Source organism: Tachypleus tridentatus, unplaced genomic scaffold (genome assembly GCF_004210375.1).
Source record: "Tachypleus tridentatus isolate NWPU-2018 unplaced genomic scaffold, ASM421037v1 Hic_cluster_2, whole genome shotgun sequence".
Taxonomy (NCBI): Eukaryota; Metazoa; Arthropoda; class Merostomata; order Xiphosura; family Limulidae; genus Tachypleus; species Tachypleus tridentatus.
This window is the reverse complement of record NW_027467782.1, coordinates 54636440-54664239: the sequence shown is the minus strand read 5'-3', so window position 1 is coordinate 54664239 and position 27800 is coordinate 54636440. Positions and strand designations below refer to the sequence as shown.

General features: G+C 33.3%; 2 long non-coding RNA genes across 2 annotated transcripts in view; one reads left to right on the top strand and one right to left on the bottom strand.

The window, feature by feature from the left end:
• Positions 1-1442: 1442 nt before the first annotated feature.
• Positions 1443-26138, bottom strand: LOC143242771 (uncharacterized). Its single transcript, XR_013023219.1, has 6 exons — positions 25930-26138; positions 23140-23253; positions 22660-22774; positions 14993-15066; positions 11293-11342; positions 1443-1567 (listed from the first exon to the last, which is right to left on the bottom strand). It is a non-coding gene; the product is annotated as an uncharacterized LOC143242771 (long non-coding RNA).
• Positions 4191-27800, top strand: part of LOC143242772 (uncharacterized) — a 32058-nt gene continuing 8448 nt past the window's right edge. The window contains exon 1 of the long non-coding RNA XR_013023220.1: positions 4191-4500. This is a non-coding gene — a long non-coding RNA (uncharacterized LOC143242772). The remainder of the gene's footprint in view (positions 4501-27800) is intronic.

Sequence of the window (27800 nt, the reverse complement as noted above, 5' to 3'; positions counted from 1 at the left end):
CAACAATAAAACATTCAACTCACTAAATCAACTTATACACGTATATTTATGTGATATACTTTACTAGCAGTACGTTCTATAATTTTAAAACATTCAACTCACTAAATCAACTTATAAACGTATATTTATGTGATATACTTTACTAGCAGTACGTTCTATATTTTTAAAACATTCAACTCACTAAATCAACTTATACACGTATATTTATGTGATATACTTTACTAGCAGTACGTTCTATAATTTTAAAACATTCAACTCACTAAATCAACTTATACACGTATATTTATGTGATATACTTTACCAGCAGTACGTTCTATAATTTTAAAACATTCAACTCACTAAATCAACTTATACACGTATATTTATGTGATATACTTTACTAGCAGTACGTTCAATAATTTTAAAACATTCAAGTCACTAAATCTACTTAACGTATATTTATGTGATATACTTTACTAGCAGTACGTTCAATAATTTTAAAACATTCAACTCACTAAATCAGCTTAACGTATATTTATGTGATATACTTTACTAGCAGTACGTTCTATAATTTTAAAACATTCAACTCACTAAATCAGCTTAACGTATATTTATGTGATATACTTTACTAGCAGTACGTTCAATAATTTTAAAACATTCAACTCACTTATTCAGCTTAACGTATATTTATGTGATATACTTTACTAGCAGTACGTTCTGTTGTTTTAAAGTATTCAACTCACTAAATCAACTTATAAACGTATATTTATATGATATACTTTACTAGCAGTACGTTCTATAAGTTTAAAACATTCAACTGCAAACGTCAACTCGTCTGTATTGGCTGAACCAAACAACGGTGCCTGTCATGTTCAGTAAGGATGTAATCTATTCTGAAATCACACCTAGTTAGATATTCTAATGTGTTAGAAGGGCAGACGATAATAAACGTTTTGTTAGGAATGTTCTTCAATCCAGATGCTAGCTTAAGCCTCGTCTAGACGTTTATTACACAAGACAAAACTGATATAGAAAACTTAGTGTTTTTATGAAATATTTCGTTCTAAAAATTCCATGTAATATATATGTGTAATAATAAAGCTGCAGATAGATAGATGTATGAATATATAACAAGCCAATAATTATTTGAATTTTTTATTCTGTCATCATAGATGCTAACGTATTGTACATCATTAATTATTCACTAAAGTGCGGTATCACATCTTTTTTTATTCGTCGTCTGTCTGTACCAATTTGAATACGCTGCGTGTGCAGTTAGATTTATTTTTCTTAGTTCTAAATTAATTGGTAATTCTCTCTCATCGTCAATGGTTCTTTATTACTTTTATCGATTGTCTACAGGTCTTCTGTTCATCACGCCCAGTTCTAGCTCTGTCATTTCTAGAACTTTCGAATACTTGTAGGGTTTATCCTTGTAACCATCTCATCAACATTCGAGATCAGCCCTCGTGATGGCGGGTGTCTTGACCTCGGTCTGGGATTCTTGAGATACGATTAAGATTTGTTGGTCTTCAAACAATAGTCCACCCATAGGTTTTCATATCCAGCCGCCCTAGGCTGAAAATACCTGGAATAAGGTTGATGACGTACCAGTAGGTCAAGCAGGTAAAGATAACATCGTTAATAAAGGTTGTCATTATTAATATATGTATTAATGACCGTATAGATCTTGTTAGACAGATCTGGCGTTTCGCTATAAACAAGCCACACGAAACGAGATGGAAGAACAATTTGAAAGCTAGATGAACATTTGCTCATACAGAATATTAATTTTTGGAACAACAACAAGAAATAAACGACCATAATACTATCAAATGTTCCTCTATTTTCGCTTAAAGCGTTTTGTTTTAAAGACACGTAAGAAATGGAATATATTAATGCTGATTAGTGCTAACTTTAGGTTACAATAAGCACACTGAAACTGATGTTGATCGGTGGTTTACACAAACTACGGTGCTGAATATTCAGTTAATCCGTCTGACATTGAGTTATGAAACATTTAGAATAATTTTAACCGGTGTGTTTTATCAGGATTTAGCTGTAAGTAATTAGGTATTGCACAATAAAATTGTTTACTAGTTACAAAATAAAAACCAAGTAGTCACTTTAATGAAATACAAATACATATATAATTAGTGGCACTTCTATCTATATATATCTATATATATATGATACTGATAGACTGTGGTATGCCATACAAATAATTGTACATGTATGTATAAATATGTAATGCTAGTGAGATAAGGGATATCTATATTACTAGTATTGTTTTAATAAGTATACATAACTGTGTAAGGTACATAAAACTGATAGACAGTGGTGTTTCTAATTAATAAATATGTAGACTTCTTATGAGCGATATTGTTTTCGATATATAGAAATCAGCATATACAAACAGTAGCGTAGTGAAGCTATCAGAATTTCCATAAGTTTCTAATGGAGTTTCTTCAAGCTAATATATTTTATATCATTTTCAAACTTTAAACGCTGTTTTATATGAGAAGTAAGAACTGTGTCAGATATCTGAGTTTGTAACACAAGTACATAACACTGTGTAACACAAGTACATAACACTGTGTAACAAATACATAACACTGTGTAACACAGTGATATCGAGAAAACCCACTTAGAGATATATAGCAAAACGGCTCGTTTGGGTTGAGAAATATTTTACATAGAAGAACAACGTTTCGACCTTCTTCAGTCATCGTCAAGTTCACCGAAGAAGGTCGAAACGTTGTTCGCTCTTCTATGTAAAATATTTTCTCAACCCAAACGAGCCGTTTTTGCATATATACTGTGTAACACAAGTACATAACACTATGTAACACAATAATAACACTATGTAACACAAATATTGTTCCTGGATAGTATGTGTTATTTCTTAATTACTTATGTTGTAAAGTTACAGAAAGTGGCCATTATTCCCTTCAAACTTTGCTTTTGTGACCTGGATAATGAAAGTTAGAAATCAACCTATTTTCTATGTAAAAACGGACAATTTTGCACAATTCATTTACATATGGTCTGAATAAAACAACGTATGAATCAAGATTTACATGTATTTATACTAAAGTTATACAAAAATGTTTAGAAGTGAGTAGTTTTTCGAGATTTGTGACTGTAATGTAAATCACTTTCACGTATCAGCCCCCAAATATAGTCTCCCATCATGTTTTTGTTATACATACCAGGTCACAAAAGCAAAGTTTGAATGAAAAAAAGATAAGGTCTTTTCCATTTATTTTAGACACAAGCAGTTGGGAAATAACACTTTCTGTCCAGGAACAAGAAGTGGTAAACATTTTGTTACATAGTGTTATTAATCACTTATCAAACTAGAATATGTAACAAAGTTTCCTCTCTATTATTTATGCAAATAATTTATTGCTGGTAATAAAATCCGCGTCATAATTGTACTATTTCATAACGCAGAAGCTGGAAAAAAGAAACTGACTGGATTGTACCGTGGTGACCCGAATAACATCCGTCACTGTGACATTACGTGTCATTAGACACTTGTACCAAGTAGTTCTTAACAGCAGCGGTTTGGAATAATACAAGTAAAAATATTAAAATTATTTATCGCTGTATGTTTTTTATCAAATTCTGACTTAATACTTTTTATTTTGTTTAGTTTTAGGTGTATAAAACAGATCCTTCGTGTATCTGTTGTGTTTTAGATATGATAAAACAAATCCGTCGTGTATATGTTGTGTTTTAGATGTGATAAAACAGATCCGTCGTGTATACGTTGTGTTTTAGATGTGATAAAACAGATCCGTCGTGTATATGTTGTGTTTTAGATGTGATAAAACAGATCCGTCGTGTATCTGTTGTGTTTTAGATGTGATAAAACAGATCCGTCGTGTATATGTTGTGTTTTAGATGTGATAAAACAGATCCGTCTGTATCTGTTGTGTTTTAGATGTGATAAAACAGATCCGTCGTGTATATGTTGTGTTTTAGATGTGATAAAACAGATCCGTCGTGTAATTGTAATTTATTGTTCAATGTTTATGAAACTGAAACATTTCAAATCATAAGGTAATAAACAAAACGTTTTTACATATCAACATAAAATAGAATAAACTAAATTCTCGGTCTTAAGTCTAATAAAACGTTGTTGTTAACATGTTTGTTTCTCAATCCATGTTGTCAAGCGGGTCCACTTTCTGTAACTTAAGTGTTTTCGTTGTTCAGACAGCGCGAGAGAACACGAGGTTCTGTACCACTGATGTCGTTACTTAATGTTGCTCGCACTTGGATATAATTCTATAATAGATACACGATATTCGAGAACAACAGTTTTGGATTTTTTTTTAGAAAGTCCGTGTATTTCATTAACTATTTCTAACTAGCCCATAGAGCTGCAGCCATAAGACCAGCACGTGCTCCACGCGCGGCCCGGCCTCAGCACACGCCTCGAAATCACTCGAGAATACAGCAAGATGGCGGCATTTGTGTTTATAGATCAAACGAAATTTAAATCATGAAAAGGTAAAGATGTGTTTTGTAATTATTATCAGACTTCGGTGGTAAGAGTGGTTTGAATACACGTGTAAAACGAATGTGGTAAGTTTCAATTTATATTAAATTCTTAATAGAACATAACACAGACGAACACGGTGCTTCTGATAAGCCTATTTCGTGAATGTTTCGTGGATAGTTTGGCATTAGTTTTTAACTTGTTCATACATTTGTTAGCAACGAGAAAATGTCAACACAGTAGTAATGGGATGAATATTTACCTTAAACTAATTCAAGGTAAGAAGAGAACAGTAATGATATATGTACAGTAAAATAAGTATCTATATAGAATATACTGTAAAACACATATATAAATATAGTGAAAACATTTATATAGATATCTGGACAAGTGTTGTTTATATTCAAGTAATCAACTGGCCATTCGAATCATTATTACCTCAGCCACTTCTGGTCAGGTTTTTATTGGTCCTAACTTACTTGTGTACTGATTATGACCTTAGACACTTCTGGTCAGTTTTTTTTTATATAGAAATAGTTATATTAATTTAGGAAATAGATAACACGTTGGGTCAAACAAAAAAGCCAATTTTTAGTTACCTTTGACCTACCTGTATACATAACAAGTCTTACTACACACAATAAGTTAGTGTGACCTACCTGTAAACATAACAAGTCTTACTACACACAATAAGTTAGTGTGACCTACCTGTAAACATAACAAGTCTTACTACACACAGTAAGTTAGTGTGACCTACCTGTAAACATAACAAGTCTTACTACACACAGTAAGTTAGTGTGACCTACCTGTAAACACAACAAGTCTTACTACACACAGTAAGTTAGTGTGACCTACCTGTAAACACAACAAGTCTTACTACACACAGTAAGTTAGTGTGACCTACCTGTAAACACAACAAGTCTTACTACACAATAAGTTAGTGTGACCTACCTGTAAACATAACAAGTCTTACTACACAATAAGTTAGTGTGACCTACCTGTAAACACAACAAGTCTTACTACACACAGTAAGTTAGTGTGACCTACCTGTAAACACAAGTCTTACTACACAATAAGTTAGTGTGACCTACCTGTAAACATAACAAGTTTTACTACACACAGTAAGTTAGTGTGACCTACCTGTAAACACAAGTCTTACTACACAATAAGTTAGTGTGACCTACCTGTAAACATAACAAGTCTTACTACACAATAAGTTAGTGTGACCTACCTGTAAACACAACAAGTCTTACTACACACAATAAGTTAGTGTGACCTACCTGTAAACATAACAAGTCTTACTACACACAATAAGTTAGTGTGACCTACCTGTAAACATAACAAGTTTTACTACACACAGTAAGTTAGTGTGACCTACCTGTAAACATAACAAGTCTCACTACACACAATAAGTTAGTGTGACCTACCTGTAAACATAACAAGTCTTACTACACACAGTAAGTTAGTGTGACCTACCTGTAAACACAAGTCTTACTACACAATAAGTTAGTGTGACCTACCTGTAAACACAACAAGTCTTACTACACACAGTAAGTTAGTGTGACCTACCTGTAAACACAAGTCTTACTACACAATAAGTTAGTGTGACCTACCTGTAAACATAACAAGTCTTACTACACACAGTAAGTTAGTGTGACCTACCTGTAAACACAAGTCTTACTACACAATAAGTTAGTGTGACCTACCTGTAAACACAACAAGTCTTACTACACACAGTAAGTTAGTGTGACCTACCTGTAAACACAAGTCTTACTACACAATAAGTTAGTGTGACCTACCTGTAAACACAACAAGTCTTACTACACACAGTAAGTTAGTGTGACCTACCTGTAAACACAAGTCTTACTACACAATAAGTTAGTGTGACCTACCTGTAAACACAACAAGTCTTACTACACACAGTAAGTTAGTGTGACCTACCTGTAAACACAAGTCTTACTTCACAATAAGTTAGTGTGACCTACCTGTAAACACAACAAGTCTTAGTACACACAGTAAGTTAGTGTGACCTACCTGTAAACACAAGTCTTACTACACAATAAGTTAGTGTGACCTACCTGTAAACATAACAAGTCTTACTACACACAATAAGTTAGTGTGACCTACCTGTAAACATAACAAGTCTTACTACACACAGTAAGTTAGTGTGACCTACCTGTAAACACAAGTCTTACTACACAATAAGTTAGTGTGACCTATTTGTAAACACAAGTCTTACTACACACAATAAGTTAGTGTGACCTACCTGTAAACATAACAAGTCTTACTACACACAGTAAGTTAGTGTGACCTACCTGTAAACACAAGTCTTACTACACAATAAGTTAGTGTGACCTACCTGTAAACACAACAAGTCTTACTACACACAATAAGTTAGTGTGACCTACCTGTAAACATAACAAGTCTTACTACACAATAAGTTAGTGTGACCTACCTGTAAACATAAAAAGTCTTACTACACAATAAGTTAGTGTGACCTACCTGTAAACACAACAAGTCTTACTACACAATAAGTTAGTGTGACCTACCTGTAAACACAACAAGTCTTACTACACATAATAAGTTAGTGTGACCTACCTGTAAACACAACAAGTCTTACTACACACAATAAGTTTAACGTTTCTATCTTAACAGTACTCTAACTGTCTGTTATCATTGTACATATTAAGTTCAACGTTTCTATGTTAACATTACTTTAACTGTTTGTTATCATTGTACATATTAAGTTCAACGTTTCCATGTTAACATTACTTTAACTGTCTGTTATCATTGTACATATTAAGTTAAACGTTTCTATGTTAACATTACTTTAACTGTCTGTTATCATTGTACATATTAAGTTCAACGTTTCCATGTTAACATTACTTATCTGTTACACCATATCTGTTTAGATGTAACATTAACATAACATTAACTGTATTAACATAACATTAACTGTATTAACATAACATTAATTTTCAAAGCTATTCTTATATACAATAGTGTCAATTTTTCTATAATAATGAAACTTTAACTGTCAGTTATCCTGGTATATATAATAACTTCAACCTATGTATAACAACGTTTCTTTAACTGTCAGTTATCCTGGTATATATAATAACTTCAACCTATGTAAAACAACGTTTCTTTAACTGTCAGTTATCCTGGTATATATAATAACTTCATCCCATGTATAACAACGTTTCTTTAACTGTCAGTTATCCTGGTATATATAATAACTTCAACCTATGTAAAACAACGTTTCTTTAACTGTCAGTTATTTTGGTATATAATAACTTCAACCTATGTAAAACAACGTTTCTTTAACTGTCAGTTATCCTGGTATATATAATAACTTCAACCTATGTATAACAACGTTTCTTTAACTGTCAGTTATCCTGGTATATATAATAACTTCAACCTATGTAAAACAACGTTTCTTTAACTGTCAGTTAACCTGGTATATAATAACTTCAACCTATGTAAAACAACGTTTCTTTAACTGTCAGTTATCCTGGTATATATAATAACTTCAATCTATGTAAAACAACGTTTCTTTAACTGTCAGTTATCCTGGTATATAATAACTTCAATCTATGTAAAACAACGTTTCTTTAACTGTCAGTTATCCTGGTATATAATAACTTCAACCTATGTAAAACAACGTTTCTTTAACTGTCAGTTATCCTGGTATATAATAACTTCAACCTATGTAAAACAACGTTTCTTTAACTGTAAGTTATCCTGGTATATAATAACTTCAACCTATGTAAAACAACGTTTCTTTAATTGTCAGTTATCCTGGTATATAATAACTTCAACCTATGTAAAACAACGTTTCTTTAACTGTCAGTTATCCTGGTATATAATAACTTCAACCTATGTAAAACAACGTTTCTTTAACTGTCAGTTATCCTGGTATGTATAATAACTTCAATCTATGTAAAACAACGTTTCTTTAACTGTCAGTTATCCTGGTATATATAATAACTTCAATCTATGTAAAACAACGTTTCTTTAACTGTCAGTTATCCTGGTATATATAATAACTTCAACCTATGTAAAACAACGTTTCTTTAACTGTCAGTTATCCTGGTATATAATAACTTCAACCTATGTAAAACAACGTTTCTTTAACTGTCAGTTATCCTGGTATATATAATAACTTCAATCTATGTAAAACAACGTTTCTTTAACTGTCAGTTATCCTGGTATATATAATAACTTCAATCTATGTAAAACAACGTTTCTTTAACTGTCAGTTATCCTGGTATATAATAACTTCAACCTATGTAAAACAACGTTTCTTTAACTGCAAGTTATCCTGGTATATAATAACTTCAACCTATGTAAAACAACGTTTCTTTAATTGTCAGTTATCCTGGTATATAATAACTTCAACCTATGTAAAACAACGTTTCTTTAACTGTCAGTTATCCTGGTATGTAATAACTTCAATCTATGTAAAACAACGTTTCTTTAACTGTCAGTTATCCTGGTATGTAATAACTTCAACCTATGTATAACAACGTTTCTTTAACTGTCAGTTATCCTGGTATATAATAACTTCAACCTATGTAAAACAACGTTTCTTTAACTGTAAGTTATCCTGGTATATAATAACTTCAACCTATGTAAAACAACGTTTCTTTAACTGTCAGTTATCCTGGTATATAATAACTTCAACCTATGTAAAACAACGTTTCTTTAACTGTCAGTTATCCTGGTATGTAATAACTTCAACCTATGTATAACAACGTTTCTTTAACTGTCAGTTATCCTGGTATATAATAACTTCAACCTATGTAAAACAACGTTTCTTTAACTGTCAGTTATCCTGGTATATATAATAACTTCAACCTGTGTAAAATAACGTTTCTTTAACTGTCAGTTATCCTGGTATATATAATAACTTCAATCTATGTAAAACAACGTTTCTTTAACTGTCAGTTATCCTGGTATATATAATAACTTCAATCTATGTAAAACAACGTTTCTTTAACTGTCAGTTATCCTGGTATATAATAACTTCAACCTATGTAAAACAACGTTTCTTTAACTGTAAGTTATCCTGGTATATAATAACTTCAACCTATGTAAAACAACGTTTCTTTAATTGTCAGTTATTTTGGTATATATAATAACTTCAACCTATGTAAAACAACGTTTCTTTAACTGTCAGTTATCCTGGTATGTAATAACTTCAATCTATGTAAAACAACGTTTCTTTAACTGTCAGTTATCCTGGTATATATAATAACTTCAATCTATGTAAAACAACGTTTCTTTAACTGTCAGTTATCCTGGTATATAATAACTTCAATCTATGTAAAACAACGTTTCTTTAACTGTAAGTTATCCTGGTATATAATAACTTCAACCTATGTAAAACAACGTTTCTTTAACTGTCAGTTATCCTGGTATATAATAACTTCAACCTATGTAAAAGAACGTTTCTTTAATTGTCAGTTATCCTGGTATATAATAACTTCAACCTATGTAAAACAACGTTTCTTTAACTGTCAGTTATCCTGGTATGTAATAACTTCAACCTATGTATAACAACGTTTCTTTAACTGTCAGTTATCCTGGTATATAATAACTTCAACCTATGTAAAACAACGTTTCTTTAACTGTCAGTTATCCTGGTATATATAATAACTTCAACCTATGTAAAACAACGTTTCTTTAACTGTCAGTTATCCTGGTATATATAATAACTTCAACCTATGTAAAACAACGTTTCTTGAACTGTCAGTTATCCTGGTATATATAATAACTTCAACCTATGTAAAACAACGTTTCTTTAACTGTCAGTTATCCTGGTATGTAATAACTTCAACCTATGTATAACAACGTTTCTTTAATTGTCAGTTATCCTGGTATATAATAACTTCAACCTATGTAAAACAACGTTTCTTTAACTGTTAGTTATCCTGGTATATAATAACTTCAACCTATGTAAAACAACGTTTCTTTAACTGTCAGTTATCCTGGTATATAATAACTTCAACCTATGTAAAACAACGTTTCTTTAACTGTCAGTTATCCTGGTATGTAATAACTTCAATCTATGTAAAACAACGTTTCTTTAACTGTCAGTTATCCTGGTATATAATAACTTCAACCTATGTAAAACAACGTTTCTTTAACTGTCAGTTATCCTGGTATGTAATAACTTCAATCTATGTAAAACAACGTTTCTTTAACTGTCAGTTATCCTGGTATGTAATAACTTCAACCTATGTATAACAACGTTTCTTTAACTGTCAGTTATCCTGGTATGTAATTTCTGTCAATATGTCTGTTATACAACTAAGTTGTAAATCCTCTGCTAGAACGTTTCATTTAATGGCTTTAGAAATATATCATTCGTTATCTCTTCTACTAAAACATGTATTTAATAACTCAACTACAAAACACACATGACACATAACAAGTTTGATACAAAATGTAAGATGTTCGTACAGAGTTATCAGGCACAGACTATAACTGACAGGTTAGGTCATCACCCCTTAATGTATATCATGTTTACACCATGTCTGTTTCTATCCTTGTTTCGTTATTAATTTTAAAACAACGTGTATTGTATGGTGTATATTTCTATGTATGTGTGAAAGACGGACTGGATCTGTAAACTTGAATTTCATATAAACTTGTACGATATACAAGTCGTAGAAATAGACGCAAAATAATATACGTACATTTAAAACGTATAAAAATACTTTATATTTATAGGACCAAAGATTCGTTGTAACAAAAAAGGCCTTATGCACATTTACTTAATAAAAATATCAACTTACCTGAAGTGTTACTACCCAATGTTCCTGATCACATGATGTAGAAACCACATCTAAAATAAATTAACAAATATATTAACAAAAAGGATTTGTATCAATTAATCTTGGTGAATGTTATTAATAAATAATCGTTATTTTTTGTTTGAAAGAACGTTATATCTTATAGTTTTGATGGAAATTGTTAGAACCCACAATTGAAAGCGAATTAGAGCATGTTACATTATGTACAGACAAAGAATTCTTAGAATGAAGGTATTTGATAAAACTATTAGTAACCATCTTTCATGTCAAGTCCTTCATATCCTGCGTGTTGTAATAGGCTTCTGTTTCCAAAATACTGCACTACAAGTTTAGGGATGTTATAATTATATAAATGTATTTTATTACTAGAAACTCACATTCAGACCACGTGTTCTGGTGAGAATTCTGTTTCTCATACGTTTTTCATCTTATATTGTATGTTTCACAGACTATTATATTAAAGTCTTTTCATGGTTCATAAGTTACACAGTCAATTATATTAATGCAATGTTTATGTATTTTATGTTTCATTAGTTGCACAGACTATTACATTATTCTAATTGTTTTATGCTTGTCACTTTAGTGCGGCCCGGCATGGCCAGGTGGTTAAGACACTCAACTCGTAATCTGAGGGTCGCGGGTTCGAATCCCCGTCACATCAAACATGCTCGCCCTTTGAGCAATGGGGGCGTTATAATGTGACGGTCAATTTCACTATTCGTTGCTAAAAGAGTAGCCCAAGAGTTGGCGGTGGGTGGTGATGACTAGCTGCCTTCCCTCTAGTCTTACACTGCTAAATTAGGAACAGCTAGCGCAGATAGCTCTCGTGTAGCTTTGCGCGAAATTCAAACCAAACCAAACCCAGTACATGAAGTGAAATCACCATTTTCCGATGTGAATGATATAAGAAAGCCCAGGCTTAAGTGAGGGAATTATGGGAAAGTTTTGAGTAATTCACGATGTTGGATGCCAACAACTTTACTGGTGCACAAACAGTTGATAAAATATCTGTAACAACTTGTTCAGCAAACTGCCGGTCCTTTTTTATCCAACATCTCAAGAGAAGTTGACGTCTAACTAAATTGTTATATAGAAGTATAGCGGGTCTATATACATTAGAAACATGCGAGTTTATTTAGAAAGAGGCGATTAGGAAACTTCTTCATGAAAGATATATCGTAGAACTGTCGAAACGAATGAAGAAATGAATACGATGTTTATTTATGTTTTAGTAATAAAAAATAAACGAACACTAATACTAAAACACCATCTCACTTAGTGGCTTATAACGTTAAACTTTAGTTTTTAATACCAATGTTGGGCGGAGAACAGATGTAGCACTGCGCGGCTTTTGCACTTAACACTAGACAGTTGAAATACATAAGTTATTGGTACTGAGTGAAAGCTACGAATATATTATAGAATCACTTATATTGTTGCTTTGTAAGCTTTGGGTCACAACACGGTCGTCTGAGACATTTTTCTTTGGTATGTATCTTTCTGTGGTATGTATCTGTTTGGTATGTATCTTTTTGTGGTATGTATCTGTTTGGTATGTATCTTTGTTTGGTATGTATCTGTTTGGTATGTATCTTTCTGTGGTATGTATCTGTTTGGTATGTATCTTTGTTTGGTATGTATCTGTTTGGTATGTATCTTTTTGTGGTATGTATCTGTTTGGTATGTATCTTTGTTTGGTATGTATCTGTTTGGTATGTATCTTTTTGTGGTATGTATCTGTTTGGTATGTATCTTTGTTTGGTATGTATCTGTTTGGTATGTATCTTTTTGTGGTATGTATCTTTGTTGGTATGTATCTTTTTGTGGTATGTATCTGTTTGGTATGTATCTTTGTTTGGTATGTATCTTTGTTGGTATGTATCTTTTTGTGGTATGTAAACATAACAATTATTTATTTATTTTCTTTGTTAAGCTCATCCTTTTGTTTTATTTTACTTTCAAATCAGCTGCATATCCTATGCACGTGAAAGTTTTGAAACCAGGATATTAAAATACTTTCATAATTAATTACAGATTATGTTTGAGTGTTTGGTTTAATATTAACAAATATCTGATGTTTAACAGATTTGTTGATAGTGTGTCAGTCACTGTTATCTTGTCACTTTCATGACAAAGTATAATCAGAAAGCAACGACACTCAACTTTACAAACAACTCATTTTCGTCATTGTAAGTAAAGCAGTTTAGAATTCACATATAAGGAGATGTGTGTTTAGTTCTGATACGTGTAGATGTCTCATACATATATGCTTAGTTTCGATCCATGTACTTTACGTATCTTTAGTTATGATTCGTGTAGATTACTCACTTATGTGTTTAGTTCTGATCCATGTAGGTGTCTGATACATATATGTTTAGTTCTGATCCATGTAGGTGTCTGATACATATATGTTTAGTTCTGATCCATATAGGTGTCTGATACATATATGTTTAGTTCTGATATATGTAGGTGTCTGATACATATATGTTTAGTTTTGATCCATGTAGGTGTCTGATACATATATGTTTAGTTCTGATCCATGTAGGTGTCTGATACATATATTTTTACTTTGTATCCATCTAGGTGTCTGATACATATATTTTTAGTTCTGATCTATGTAGGTGTCTGATACATATATGTTTAGTTTTGATCCATCCAGGTGTCTGATACATATACGTTTAGTTGTGATCCAGGTAGGTGTCTGATACATATATTTTTACTTTGTATCCATGTAGGTGTCTGATACATATATGTTTAGTTTTGATCCATGTAGGTGTCTGATACATATATATTTAGTTCTGATCTATGTAGGTGTCTGATACATATATATTTAGTTCTCATATATACATATAGGTTGCTCGATTCAGTCGTATGTCAATATTAATTACATTAACCTTAAAAACGGTAAATAAAAAGATACCCAGATACAAGATATACCACGTCCAACATTATACTGTTTTATTTATGTAAGTACCGGTACACATAATGTAATAAACACAGGGTGAAATATGACTCATACCACATGATCTACTAACACATGTCTGTAAGTACCGGTACACATAATGTAATAAACACAGGGTGAAATATGACTCATACCACATGATCTTCTAACACATGTCTGTAAGTACCGGTACACATAATGTAATAAACACAGTGTGAAATATGACTCATACCACATGATCTACTAACACATGTCTGTAAGTACCGGTACACATAATGTAATAAACACAGTGTGAAATATGACTCATACCACATGAGCTACTAACACATGTCTGTAAGTACCGGTACACATAATGTAATAAACCCAAGAGAAAATCTATATTTTGAACTGTTACACTAGACCTTGACAAACAATATCTAGGACAACTGTTCAGAATGCTGTCCACAACTACAACTGTAAACTGGTTCTCCAAAACTAAAGTGCTTTGAAACATTCTATATAAATTTTCTATCGATTTTAAGCTTTCAAAATCGTCGTGTCTCAGAAAATGGTAAACGTTGCATTACTAATTAAGTTTAGTAATAATAATTATATACTTAGCGACGATCTGATGTTAACATGTTTAAACTTTTAATTAATCCGCTTAATGGAAGAATCCTTGATATTTTGTCTCTAGTTCTATACAAATATTTTCTTCAAACCAATGACAGTTATTTCTAATTACATACAAGCTATTCTTACCTCATGTGTTGTGTTCGTTGAGTCCAGAAAATTGGACTATTTCATGTGTCGCATGAATTTAGTTTCTTGAACCTCTGGAATATAAAGTACAATAGAAAGTAAAGTCATTGTTTACTAATTTTATTGACATAAAATAATATTGTAAAAGACTTCGTGAAGGGATTGCCGTAATAGTAATTGTTTAATTTCTTAAGTATCGTAATTTGAGGTCGAATTTAACACGAGCTCTCTTATTACCAAGGTTTCAGGTCACTGGGGTTAAAAGTCATTTATAAGGAAACGCTTCTTAGTTGTCAAACACAGTTAAACTTCATCTATAAATGACTACAATAATTTAAAATATGAGATAAATTTAAACAAATAAGATAAGTTTCTACTATAACCACGTTAGTAAAATAATGTTTAAACTATAAAACAGTTTCGTTTTCCTTCGAATCCAAGTTAGTGAAAGATAGGTTTGAATTACTTAACAAAATAATCCAACTTTCTATAGATATTGTATTCAGACGACATTTAAACAATAACAATTCAATTAGTTTTTATTGTTGGCGGTTTCGTAGCGTGTTTAAAACGTCACGCAGTTTTCTGTATGTTTGGCGAGAACGTATCTCTCTCTCGGGAGACAAAAAAACCGACAGATATCTTTTATGTTTCAAAGGTGTTGGTAAATCAATGTTTACTTCTTGTCGGTCAGATGAGTCTCTCCTGAGCAATATATTGTTCAGATGAGTCTCTCCTGAGCAATATATTGTTCTCTCACTGTTACCAGTGTTTTATCTTTTATAATTTTGTTATTAACAGATTAACTCCTGTAACGGAAATAAATAGAATCTGTGAAAACCTTAACTAAAGTATTCACCGAGAACCCAGTCATCTGTGACAATGTTAACTAAAGTATTCACCGAGAACCCAGTCATCTGTAACAATGTTAACTAAAGTATTCACCGAGAACCCAGTCACCTGTGACAATGTTAACTAAAATATTCTCCGAGAACCCAGTCACCTGTAACAATGTTAACTAAAGTATTCTCCGAGAACCCAGTCATCTGTGACAATGTTAACTAAAGTATTCTCCGAGAACCCAGTCATCTGTAACAATGTTAACTAAAGTATTCTCCGAGAACCCAGTCACCTGTGACAATGTTTACTAGAATATATCGTTATCAGTTCCACAGAGAGTGTAATGTAGGGATTACTAACATATATCCCTATCAGTTCTAGAGAGAGTGTAGTGTAGGGATTACTAGCATATATCCCTATCAGTTCCAGAGAGAGTGTAATGTAGAGATGTACTATAATATATCGTTATCAGTTCCAGAGAGAGTGTAGTATAGGGATTAGTAGAATATATCGTTATCAGTTCCAGAGAGAGTTTAATGTATGGATTAGTAGAATATATCGTTATCAGTTCCAGAGAGAGTGTAGTGTAGGGATTAGTAGAATATATCGTTATCAGTTCCAGAGAGAGTGCAATGTAGGGATTAGTAGAATATATCGTTATCAGTTCCAGAGAGAGTGCAATGTAGGGATTAGTAGAATATATCCCTATCAGTTCCAGAGAGAGTGTAATGTAGAGATGTACTATAATATATCGTTATCAGTTCCAGAGAGAGTTTAATGTATGGATTAGTAGAATATATCGTTATCAGTTCCAGAGAGTGTAGTGTAGGGATTAGTAGAATATATCGTTATCAGTTCCAGAGAGAGTGCAATGTAGGGATTAGTAGAATATATCGTTATCAGTTCCAGAGAGAGTGTAGTGTAGAGATGTACTATAATATATCGTTATCAGTTCCAGAGAGAGTGTAGTATAGGGATTAGTAGAATATATCGTTATCAGTTCCAGAGAGAGTTTAATGTATGGATTAGTAGAATATATCGTTATCAGTTCCAGAGAGAGTGTAGTGTAGGGATTAGTAGAATATATCGTTATCAGTTCCAGAGAGAGTGCAATGTAGGGATTAGTAGAATATATCGTTATCAGTTCCAGAGAGAGTGCAATGTAGGGATTAGTAGAATATATCGTTATCAGTTCCAGAGAGTGCAATGTAGGGATTAGTAGAATATATCCCTATCAGTTCCAGAGAGAGTGTAATGTAGAGATGTACTATAATATATCGTTATCAGTTCCAGAGAGAGTTTAATGTATGGATTAGTAGAATATATCGTTATCAGTTCCAGAGAGAGTGTAGTGTAGGGATTAGTAGAATATATCCCTATCAGTTCTAGAGAGAGTGTAGTGTAGGGATTACTAGCATATATCCCTATCAGTTCCAGAGAGAGTGTAATGTAGAGATGTACTATAATATATCGTTATCAGTTCCAGAGAGAGTGTAGTATAGGGATTAGTAGAATATATCGTTATCAGTTCCAGAGAGAGTTTAATGTATGGATTAGTAGAATATATCGTTATCAGTTCCAGAGAGAGTGTAGTGTAGGGATTAGTAGAATATATCGTTATCAGTTCCAGAGAGAGTGCAATGTAGGGATTAGTAGAATATATCGTTATCAGTTCCAGAGAGAGTGCAATGTAGGGATTAGTAGAATATATCGTTATCAGTTCCAGAGAGAGTGCAATGTAGGGATTAGTAGAATATATCCCTATCAGTTCCAGAGAGAGTGTAATGTAGAGATGTACTATAATATATCGTTATCAGTTCCAGAGAGAGTTTAATGTATGGATTAGTAGAATATATCGTTATCAGTTCCAGAGAGAGTGTAGTGTAGGGATTAGTAGAATATATCGTTATCAGTTCCAGAGAGAGTGCAATGTAGGGATTAGTAGAATATATCGTTATCAGTTCCAGAGAGAGTGTAGTGTAGAGATGTACTATAATATATCGTTATCCGTTCCAGAGAGAGTTTAATGTATGGATTAGTAGAATATATCGTTATCAGTTCCAGAGAGAGTGCAGTGTAGGGATTAGTAGAATATATCGTTATCAGTTCCAGAGAGAGTGCAATGTAGGGATTAGTAGAATATATCGTTATCAGTTCCAGAGAGAGTGCAATGTAGGGATTAGTAGAATATATCGTTATCAGTTCCAGAGAGAGTGCAATGTAGGGATTAGTAGAATATATCCCTATCAGTTCCAGAGGGAGTGTAATGTAGAGATGTACTATAATATATCGTTATCAGTTCCAGAGAGAGTTTAATGTATGGATTAGTAGAATATATCGTTATCAGTTCCAGAGAGAGTGTAGTGTAGGGATTAGTAGAATATATCGTTATCAGTTCCAGAGAGTGCAATGTAGGGATTAGTAGAATATATCGTTATCAGTTCCAGAGAGAGTGTAGTGTAGAGATGTACTATAATATATCGTTATCCGTTCCAGAGAGAGTTTAATGTATGGATTAGTAGAATATATCGTTATCAGTTCCAGAGAGAGTGTAGTGTAGGGATTAGTAGAATATATCGTTATCAGTTCCAGAGAGAGTGCAATGTAGGGATTAGTAGAATATATCGTTATCAGTTCCAGAGAGAGTGTAGTGTAGAGATGTACTATAATATATCGTTATCCGTTCCAGAGAGAGTGTAGTATAGGGATTAGTAGAATATATCGTTATCAGTTCCAGAGAGAGTTTAATGTATGGATTAGTAGAATATATCGTTATCAGTTCCAGAGAGTGTAGTGTAGGGATTAGTAGAATATATCGTTATCAGTTCCAGAGAGAGTGCAATGTAGGGATTAGTAGAATATATCGTTATCAGTTCCAGAGAGAGTGTAGTGTAGGGATTAGTAGAATATATCGTTATCAGTTCCAGAGAGAGTTTAATGTATGGATTAGTAGAATATATCGTTATCAGTTCCAGAGAGAGTGTAGTGTAGGGATCAGTAGAATATATGGTTATCAGTTTCAGAGAGAGTGTAGTGTAGGGATTACTAGCATATATCCCTCTCAGTTTCAGAGAGAGTGTAATGTAGGGATGTACTATAATATATCGTTATCAGTTCCAGAGAAAGTGTAGTGTAGGGATTAGTAGAATATATCGTTATCAGTTCCAGAGAGAGTGTAGTGTAGGGATTAGTAGAATATATCGTTATCAGTTGCAGAGAGAGTGTAGTGTAGGGAGTAGTAGAATATATCGTTATCAGTTCCAGAGAGAGTGTAGTGTAGGGATTAGTAGAATATATCGTTATCAGTTCCAGAGAGTGCAGTGTAGGGATTAGTAGAATATATCGTTATCAGTTGCAGAGAGAGTGTAGTGTAGGGAGTAGTAGAATATATCGTTATCAGTTCCAGAGAGAGTGTAGTGTAGGGATTAGTAGAATATATCGTTATCAGTTGCAGAGAGAGTGTAGTGTAGGGAGTAGTAGAATATATCGTTATCAGTTCCAGAGAGAGTGTAGTGTAGGGATCAGTAGAATATATCGTTATCAGTTCCAGAGAGAGTGTAGTGTAGGGATTAGTAGAACATACCGTTATCAGTTCCAGGGAAAGTGTAGTGTAGGGATTAGTAGAATATATCGTTATCAGTTCCAGAGAGAGTGTAGTGTATGGATTAGTAGAATATATCGTTATCAGTTCCAGAGAGAGTGTAGTGTAGGGATTAGTAGAATATATCGTTATCAGTTCCAAAGAGAGTGTAATGTAGTGATTACTAGGATATATCTCTATCAGTTCCAGAGAGAGTGTAGTGTAGGGATTAGTAAAACATACCGTTATCAGTTCCAGGGAAAGTGTAGTGTAGAGATTAGTAGAATATATCGTTATCAGTTCCAAAGAGAGTGTAACCTAGTTGTGTCATGAACATGGATTTATCATCTTTGTAACTTATCTTCATAATACATCGTGGTTTAATAATTAATAACAGAAAATTTTAATTAACAAATTATTTCACTTACATGTTTGAAAGAAATGTACACGTTGCAACGTTGAGAAAAATTGTTTTATGATCAACCGCAACGGTTGGAACCTGAGAATTTGAGAAAAGAGGTAAAAATAATTACCGGTAGATGGCGTTCATTGGATGTGAATTTGATGTCTTGGTAAGAATGTCGTTTATTGGATGTGAATTCGATATCTTGGTACGAGTGTCGTTCATTGGATGTGAATTTGATATCTTGGTAGGAATGTTGTTCATTGGATGTGAATTTGATATCTTGGTACGAGTGTCGTTCATTGGATGTGAATTTGATATCTTGGTACGAGTGTCGTTCATTGGATGTGAATTTGATATCATGGTACGAGTGTCGTTCATTGGATGTGAATTTGATATCTTGGTAAGAATGTTGTTCATTGGATGTGAATTTGATATCTTGGTACGAGTGTCGTTCATTGGATGTGAATTTGATATCTTGGTACGAGTGTCGTTCATTGGATGTGAATTTGATATCTTGGTACGAGTGTCGTTCATTGGATGTGAATTTGATATCTTGGTACGAGTGTCGTTCATTGGATGTGAATTTGATATCATGGTACGAGTGTCGTTCATTGGATGTGAATTTGATCTGTCTTATCTATATTTATGCATTTCGGGAAATGGAAATATTTGTCGACAAGAACAATCGGAGTGAAACCAGGTGACGACACTAAAGTGACATGTTTTGGAACTACTAGCTACTGATTGATGTTCACGGTGTATATAGTTGTTGTGTTTAAAGCAAAACAGTAATTATTTTCCGGAATTGTTTGGCGTCAGTCACAAAGCTACACAATGAGCTATCAAAACCTAATATCTAGTGTTGTCAATCCGTAGAAATACCGCTGTGCATTGGAGGGCCCACAATCTGGGTTGCTATGTCAGCATCGGAAGACAGTTTTTAATAGAAACTTTCTTTTAATATAACAAACGTATTTTCACGTGGATATTCATTTATGAAACCTGAGAACAGACATTAATAAGAAGAGAAAATATCACCAAAAGAAAAAACAACTTATTTAAATATGCTTATTGTCTAAAACTGAATATTCAAATAAAAACACCATAATGTTAAACATGGTGCCTGAACGTTACCGCCCTCTCTCTGTAGATATTTCGTTACCTGAACCTCTTGCTCATGCGCGTAAAGGACTTGACGTCATGACAACCAATGAGGCACACCTTACGTACTTCGACAGTTCTTGTTTGAAAGTGATTGTTGTTGTAAGAAACTTTGGGTGTGTTGTGAATAAAGTTTCTTTAAGAAGTTTAGGTTTTGTTTCTTCTGTTCGTCTACAATTGCTTTGAAGAGCTTGTATACATTTATAGTTCGGTTTCAGTTTTGTTTTGTTTTCCTATTAGTTCAAGTTACAAGCACTGTTAACTAGCTTTGTTTTTAGTTAATAGATAGCTTTCAACTTCTTGTTCATCACTCCAATCCAGTTACGGCAGAGAATAAAAAAAATTGACGACCATAATTTGTGGTCATTATAAGGTTGACAGTCCCAACAACTGTCAGCTAGTTGTGTTCACTAGCTGCCTTTTCTCCAGTTACTCTATCTATCAATTCAAATGTTGGCGGCGGGTCTCGCTGATAGTTCTCGAGTCGCTTTACAGAAACATCTGAAACAAATAAACAATATAGTAACAATGACAGCATGTTTGGAACGGAGATAGATGTTTAATACCTGAACGTTTCGGAATACTCATGTTACACCTTGTAAAATATAAGTAACATATATTTCAAAATTTAAAACTTTACATAATTCCTGATGATAAATTATAAAACCAAAGGCCAATAAATAAAATAAGGGTGAAAAGGTTTGTTTGTTCCGTTTTGAATTTCGCGCAAAGCTACTCAAGGGCTATCTGCACTAGCCGTCCCGAATAGTGAGATTGACGGTCACATTATAACGCTCTCTCGGCTGAAAGGGAGAGCATGTTTAATGCGACGGGGATTCGAACCCGCGACTCTCAGATTACGAGTCAAATCCCTTAACCCACCTGGCCATGCCGGGCCACTATCTGCACTAGTCGTTCCTAATTTAGCAGTGTAATACTAGAGGGAAAGCAGCTAGTTATCACCACCCACCACCAACTCTTGGGCTACCCTGTTACCAACGAATAGTGGGATTGACCGTCACATTATAACGCCCCCCACGGCTGAAAGGGCAAAAGGTTTGAAGATGGGAGAGAAAACAGTGATAAACAAAAGTGTTAATAGTTAAGTAGGCGTACTTGTGTGTACTTACGTATCTGTGTACGTATGTATGTGTGTATTTATGTATATTACGCATATCATCAGTTTAGTTACGTTAGCAACTTGTAAATTGTCGCGTGTGCTTCACATAATAATAGTAACAAGAAAAATAAACGTTTCTCTGACGTTTCGTTGCTGAACTGAAGAAATTGTGTCTCTTACCGTTTTTAATTTTTTGTTGGACATCATCAATTTATTTTTAATTGATTAATTTGAATATTATAAGTAGAGAACTGAGGACGTCTCGGCAGCTCACTCTGGCGGCCGTAAAACAAACAAATGCAAGTATTATCTCAGGGTATTTCTAACCGTACTTTAACAAACGTTGGTTCCTTACCGGCTGTAGTACTCATCTTAACCGTATTCAGTACGGTATTAATTAAACACAGAATTATTAACTTTACACGTTACATAAAACGTCATTAAAAGTCTTATAGTTGCTTTGATACTTTATTACATATTACGTTTAATAGTAACTTTGTGAACAAGAAACAACAACATAAAACAAACATCAACAGATTGTAAGATTTCAGAAAACTAACTGTTAATCATGTTCGAACATCATTGTTGATAATATTGCAGGATCCACCTGTTTGTTAACTATTGATCCACCATAAATCCACCAGGAAAGAAATACTACAAGAATCTCGCGGAATTCTGAAAGACAAAAAAACAACCTTGCTGTAGTTGTCTTAAACACATATAAAAATACATATAAAAATGTTTTAGTGTTTCTATTCTAACTTTTATATTTTAGACTAATTTTAGGGTAGGCGTTTTTAGCAGATTACCTGTCTTATTTCTTGAGAGAAGTCAAACTCTTATAGTAAATAATACCCATACAACTTATAGTGAGTAATACCCATACAACTTATAGTTGGTGATACACATACAATCTGAGTTACATACAGTAATATCAATATGAATACCACAAAACGTCCACAAGTTAGAGCTACTGAACTTTCTAATTATTTATTGTCCAAATATCATTTTATAAATTTATATTTTATCTTTCTACCTACCTTGTTTTAACTCGGTTTTCATGTATTTTGAAACAGAAATTCTTGTTGGTTTTCAACTATGACATCATCGGAATTATTCAAGAAGACATCCAAGCTTACTGTTACTCAAAAACACTGAAAAAACAAATATACTATGTACTTCTTACATCAGAACACTCCATAAAACAATAGACAACAAATATACCATGTACTTCTTACATCAGAACACTCCATAAAACAATAGACAACAAATATACCATGTACTTCTTACATCATAACACTCGATAAAACAATAGATAACAAATATACCATGTACTTCTTATATCAGGCACTCCATAAAACAATAGACAACAAATATACCATGTACTTCTTACATCAGAACACTCCACAAAACAATAGACAACAAATATACCATGTACTTCTTACATCAGAACACTCCACAAAACAACAGACAACAAATATACCATGTACTTCTTACATCAGAACACTCCACAAAACAATAGACAACAAATATACCATGTACTTCTTACATCAGAACACTCCACAAAACAATAGACAACAAATATAATATGTTTTCATGTATCTATAGACATGGGCTTGAGATCTAAAAGTCACGCTCCTGAAGATATTGGCAACTTGTTATATCTTTTGTTAGATAAGTGACAAACATACAGAACTATTTGGTTTTAGAACATGCTTGTCACATGTGATTCCAAATCCTAATTTTGACATGAACTTTTGTCAATACCGGAACGTTTCATGATTTTAATTACATGTTCACATGAAGTGTTGTGCACGTGCTGTAGTTTCTTGGATCTGTTTGTTTTCTTAGTCTTCCAACAAGTCACAAAAGTAAACACTTAAATACACAACAAGAATAAATATTGAGAATATAATAAATAGGTACAAGAATAAGCAGCAGAAATAGACAACAATAATAAATTATGTATGCAAAAACGGCTCGTTTGGGTTGAGAAAATATTTTACGTAGAAGAGCGAACAACGTTTCGACTTTCTTCGGTCATCGTCAGGTTCACAAAGAAAGAGGTAACTGACCGGAAGCTGACCACCTGTTTGGAAGGGGTTGTGTAACTGAGTGTCGGAATGTAGAGGGCGGTGTTAGATGTTTGAATATATAATTTTATTTTATTAATATAGGTATAAAGGCGTTCCTTTATATTGGTTTATTTTGGGTTGTTGTATAAGTAAGGCTTCTTTAATTTTCACCTTCACACGTTTTCGAACACTGCAAATCAAATAAACACAACATAACCATAGAAAACACTCAAATACTAAATAAAGAAACAAACATAAACAAACGCAAAATTAAAAAAAACCTTACTTATACAACAACTCAAAATAAACCAATACAAAGGAACACCTTTCTACATATATTAATAAGTGTATCCAATGTTTAAGCACGCCCTCTACATTCCTATACCCAGTTACACAACACCCTTCAAACATGTGGACAGCTATCGGTCAGTTATCTCTTTCTTTCTTTGTGAACCTGATGATGACCGAAGAAGGTCAATACGTTGTTCGCTCTTCTATGTAAAATATTTTCTCAACCCAAACGAGCCGTTTTTTACATATGCATTTCTCAACAAGTGGGTTTTTCGACATCACTAAATAATAATTAATAATAATCAATTAGAACAATAATAAACAAATAATAATATATATGAATGAATGATGTTTTTTCGCTGAATGTTGACAATCTGACACATTTATGGGTGTTTCATAACATTGTGTTCCTCTCACTGTATATTGTCTATCGTTTTCTCTCTTAGGTCTACTTTTAACCACCTTCTGTAATTCTCTTCTCCACTAGAAGACAATTGGCTTAATGGGGCAGCCCCCACTGACAGTCCTCTAACACTAATGGCGTTGTGCAATAGTAATGAATTTTCTCGGAAATCTCAACGTTATCTCTACAACTTGTCCCCTCTCCAATGTAGTTTATCTGTTATCATAGGATCCAGCCTCACCTCGTGTCATCAGAGTTATAGCACTTCTAATGGCACTTTTGTGCTCACATGTATGGGCTTTTCACAATTTTCTTACAAATAAAAATACCGCAACTTAAGCCTCTTACGTTTCGTGAATGAAAAGGTGGAATGGATATGTTTACTAAACATTCCCTGGCGAAATGCTTTACAAAATCTTTGGAAGTGAACATTTTTGTTTGATATGTTGTGTTTCATTTGTTGTTATTTCTTAATTATTTGTAGCTCCAAACGAAGTGACATATCTGACGTAATTTTATAACGTCTGAAAGATATTTTACATTTTACACATTTTCTGGTTTTTAAATGAAGTTACTGAATATTCGTGCCTGTCTCAAATACAGTCATGAGCCTCGCGGAAGTTCTCCGGAAACAAAAAGGCGTCGTTTATTCTGATGACAGAATGAATGTCTGAAAATCCTCAGAGCGGAAAAAATAGATGGAGAAACCATGAATCACGAATGAAAGAAGTGATTCCCTCCCTAGGTTCTTTTTCGCCGAAGCCGCGGGGTTCGAGAGTGCTCATTGGCAGCTGGTAGATAAATCACTGGCCAGAGGGTCGGAACATACGAACAGCGTGATGTATGTAGGGCTCTGTAAGTTGCTAACTTCCGTTTATCACTGAGATTTAACTGCAGAAGAGGAGGGGTGACTGCTACTCTCCCCCCCGGCATGTAACGGCTGAGAAGAGCGAAAGTAATTAATAATATTCTGTTATATGAGTGCGCGCGCGCACTCTGTAATATTAATGTGCTTGGAAAAGAAAAGTATGTTCGTCCAACCATAATTATTTAAAACTCACCACCAGAGAGCAGGGCGTCCGACAATAATTTCGAATGGCGTCACTTATGTAATATTGAAGACAGAAGAAAATTATCTAGAGTATTTTTCTCTACGTCTGAAACCACGGGCAGTCTTCTATACTGCTACACTTTTGTCCAATAACAAATGTCTATAAAGTAGTTACCGGTGGTGGGTGGTCTTAATGGAAAGTTGTCGACCAATCACCAAATTTATGCGACTGTTGGCGAAATCGGTTTTTGTCTCGAGACTTTTTTTTTTACATTTTGATGAAATAGTAATTTGGTCTCTGACCTTAAAACACCCTGCACTGAAAGGTGGAATAAAAAAAACTATACATTATTAGAAACATCTGTTCCACTGTATTAAAATAAATACAATTCAAATTACTGAGAATTTGTTAAAATCAAACTAATTTAGTTGATTATGAAAAATTGAAGTAGACTAGCTTTCTAATATAATAAAATCAAGTACGCTATTAATAAATTCTCCCAACATATCATAAAATCAAGTACATTATTAATACATTCTCCCAATATATCATAAAATCAAGAATATTATTAGTAAATTATCCGAAAACATAATAAAATCAAGTACGTTATTAGTAAATTCTCCCAATATATAATAAAATCAAGTACGTTATTAGTAAATTCTCCCAACATATCATAAAATTCTCTAAGTTGGAATAAGCGTTACATATTAAAACCTTATCTTATCCTATGGCCAGGTGGGTAAGAGGGTCGCGGGTTCGAATCCTCGTCTCACCAAACATACTCGTTCTTTCAGCAGTTAGGGCGTTATGATGTTATGGTCAATCTCACTATTCGCTTGTAAAAGAATAGCCCGAGTGTTGACGGTGGGCAGTGATGACTAGCTGTCTTCCCTCTAGTTTTACACTGCTAAAATAGGGACGGCTAGCGCAGATAGTCCTATTGTAGTTTTACGCGAAATTAACAAACAAACGTTTTCCTCTCTTGTTACTGATAGGCTAGTTGCAGACGTAGTTTTTCTAATCTTAATATTATCGAATTGCTTGTGGCTCGTAATGTTGTTACAATGTTACATGTAACAAATGATTAATAATAAAACGTACTATAATTTGTAATTCATCACGCTAATTACTGCTACAACTTTCACATATCTCACTTAGTGATTTTTATCCGTTTATTACGATAAACTTCGTGTAATAGTCAGGAACATAAACATAGTGGGTAACCTTCACAATGTGGTCCCTCACTCGTAACAAATAATATAAAAACAAGGAGGCTATTTGAAAGTTGGGTCCAGTCTTACATATATAGACATAAAAAAATGTAAAAACCATGTTGACTTTTGGACTATCTGACTCAGCTATTAGAATTCAAGTTCACAAATAATCCGCTAGGTGTTTATATAACTCGGAAACTAACACTCACATTATTCCAATTGTTATTTTATTTTCTGTAAACCTAAGCCTTTTTTACTTAAGCAAAAACTGATTGTCTTACAAAACAAAGAGATTAAAACAATTTTATTGGTGATTTCCTTCATGAAACCGGTGGTTATATAGACACTGGTACAAACATTTGATTTTTACCCTAATCACGCTCGGTATGATACAAACTTCGAAGTAGTGTAATTTCTATGGGTTGTTGTTTAATTTCTCGTCAAGTTAGTCAACAACTCTATCTCTGGGGCTACTATTTACCAATAATAGTGACACTTACTTTCATGTTATAACAAACCAAGGCTGAAAATGCAAGCGTGTTCGATGACTGGTTACGATCCCTCGACCAGCATATTGTGAGTGTAGCGACGTAACAAGCCGGGTCAAGCAATCCAATACGGATTTTATGTAATGTTTAGGAACAATTTTTCAAAAGTTCATATTAT